Genomic DNA, 3,263 nt, shown 5'->3' with positions numbered 1-3,263 from the left:
TGAGTATAATAAGCAGATGCATGCGAATAATCTATGGAACAAAAAATATATCTCTTTATTAGACAAGAATATTCTTCCTGTGATGCAAAAAAAAAAAAAAAAAGATAAAATCGTCTTAGACAAGCAAGATTTTTCATGGGAAAGAATATCATATTATGATGATTTTGTGAGATTAAAAAAAAAAGATTAAAAACGAATTTGGAATTGGGCATAAAAATCGAACCGGCTTGTTTACATATAATTTTCTGTGAGACAATGCAAAACATGAGGAGGGAATTTGATAATTAAAATGAAAAAAACAGCGATAGAAACGATGAAAGAAGAGAATGAGGGGGAAGGGGAAGATAGATAGATAGATGTATAAATAGAAATATATATATATATATATATATATATATATATATATATATATATATATATATGGAGAGAGAGAGAGAGAGAGAGAGAGAGAGAGAGAGAGAGAGAGAGAGAGAGAGAGAGAAAGAGGGAGAGAGAGAGATGTCATCCGATTTAAGATCCATACAATTAAAAGATATTAATTTTTGCTATTCCTGCCACATCGATTTGCTACGGATGATTTTTAATGCCTATTATTCGCCACAATATTAGACATGATAAGAAGCATAACAAGTGATTGTTCTTCTACTAAGAATATTATATCAAAATACCCTAGAATGCAATCTTGGATTATCGTGGCGCTTGGACAAAATTAATTTGCGAATATACTAATATATGAATTTACTTTCATAATATCTTATTTATGCCTCAGTTTTAGGCACTCGTATGCGCATTTAAAAACCATAGACTGAAATGCAAATATAATAATGTGACATTATAAATCATGTTGATGTTCCAAACAATCATATCATCAATGTTCTCAAAAAGTTCTACGCCTCTTTTCATTAAACATTGAGGAACTCGTTAAATTTTATCACATCATTACTGCTAGTTGGCTAATGGGCAAAGCAATAATTCAATGGCTTCCAACCCAGAACGAGTAGTAACTCGGGCAACATAATGCTCCAACTCAGCCTTTCAAAATCCATGACAGTTTATAAAATCAAATAACCACTTACTGTAACAAACACTACAAGCATCGTCTTCAGACTTTTGCGCTATCCTTTCGTATGAGTCCTTAAGAGCCCTTGTGCTCACGGAGCCGGATTTTATCCCGGTTTCTATCGCGTAAAATGGATGATAGCAATTGCTTACTACCCTTTGGATAGGACGCTAGTCTATCGAAAAAGTGCTTCCCTCGTCCCCAATCACTGCTGGATGGACAATGGAGTCAGAAAATGTCTCGTCTTCATCCGGGATCGATCTCAGTCCCTTTGCATGTGAAGCGGGTACTCTACCAACTGGGCTATAGGGACCCCCCTCTATTCTGCGGCACTCTAACAAAACAATTTTGCTATTTTAGGCAGAAAATTTATTCAGTTTGAAAACGTCTCAAGCCCGAGATTTCTTTAACGTTGGTCAAAAAGAAAAAAAAGTGACAAGCCGGAAACCGGCAGTCTGACTTCAAGTCCAATGAGGGCTTCATATTTTCAGATTTACTTTCGTTTTACTTTTTTTTTTAAATATCGTCTTGTACAGCATCCATTAACCAAATCTGGAAACTGATCTTTTTTCTCAAGGTTTTATTGGTAATTCCCACATAATATCCATCCACAACCGTGATGTCGGTCATGATGAGACAGTACCCAACTGCTTGGCCAAGGAAATAGAAAGGAAAGTGGGGTTTTAAAATAGTCTTTTAGATCCATGTACCCCATTAAGTAAGTCATTTTCCGGATTCTGTGGCCTTAAAAGAACATTAAGAACGGTTACTGCCCTTTGGAAAGGGTATTGTAAAAGGTTAAGTTCTTTCCGTTGCGCTAGAGTTTATTTAAGCCAATATTTGCAATCACTTTCTATGAAATAAAATGTGAACACAGTTTGTCCGCCATGCATATATTTGACATATATTTCCCTTTATAAATTACACTTAAATTGGCTATTGGAAATTATTTGAGGTTTTAATTTCCGTGCAGGGGATGGACAGAGATCCTAGAAAAAAAAAGAACTGTAAACAAACTCTAAGAAGGTCTCTTTGTGTTTAAATCGAGCACGCTACCAGCTGAGCTGCAGGGATCCTCTCCCTCCCTCCCAACCATTTAATTACATTCTGAGGGGTCTCGATAGCTCAGTTGGTAGAGCACTCGCTTCACACGCACACGGACCGTGATCTGTCCCCCAGTCCACCCAGCAGCGATTGGATAGCTGGGTCTGCTAGATCTGATGGAAAGTACTTTGCGATAGACTAGCGTCATATCCAAAGGATAGCAAGCAACTGCCATTGTCCGTTTTAAGCTATAGAGACCGGGATAAATTCCGGCTCCATGGGCCCCACGGCTCTAAAGGATTACTTTAAATAAATATTATTTCTGGCACTGCAACACCAAAATATATTTCTCACTATCTGCTTCATATTCATTATTTTCATAATTTTTATTTAAGGAATCATCCTAGCAATAAACGTGCTGACTACACGAATTGGTTTATCACAAACATATTGAACTGTTTAGACAAATGGAATCTGCCGGTCCATCTGTGCTAAACCCACATTTCCGCTCCGGAAATGGGCACGTATTCAAGTTTGTTGATTGCGGAAAAGGCCAGATATGCAGGTTTGGGGGTAATTTATTTGATAATGCAAAACAAACTTAAGTCAAAATCAAATAAAAACTTTGGAGACATTATTATCTAAAGAGCGAGCAAGCTCTGATGTTTTTTTTTTTTTTTTTTTTTTTGTTTTTATTTTTTATTTAGTTTTTTTTTTTTTTTTTTGTCATTATTTCGTAATGTCCCGAAAGTTTGGCGGTTCCGGTCACCTATTTTGCTATAGTTTGGCAAAATAAATTTTCCCTCGGTCACCTATTTTGCTATAGTTTGTCAAAAAAATTTTTAAATAAAATTATGGTCAGAATCTCTTTCTTTTTTTTCGTTTTATGATCGAATAAAATTACCGCAAAATTATAAATTAACTTCATAATTAGTTGGTGATTGCTGTAGTTCGCAAGTGCCTTCATATCTTACACCACCGCAATGAGTATACCTATCACTTCTTGACCCATAAATAAAGTAACAAATAAAATTCCCTTTATTCATCCCCATGGGGAAATTCATCTTTAGGATTTGTTCCAAGGGAAGACTGGAATAACTCAAGTGTCAACCGCAATGCAGCGCCGCAGATTGAGCTAGGGCGAGGTGACTTGCCATGA

This window comes from Berghia stephanieae, chromosome 4 (genome assembly GCF_034508935.2).
Source record: "Berghia stephanieae isolate SIO BIC M18660-M18661 chromosome 4, UCSD_Bste_1.3, whole genome shotgun sequence".
Classification (NCBI taxonomy): domain Eukaryota; kingdom Metazoa; phylum Mollusca; class Gastropoda; order Nudibranchia; family Aeolidiidae; genus Berghia; species Berghia stephanieae.
This window is presented reverse-complemented; position numbering follows the sequence as displayed.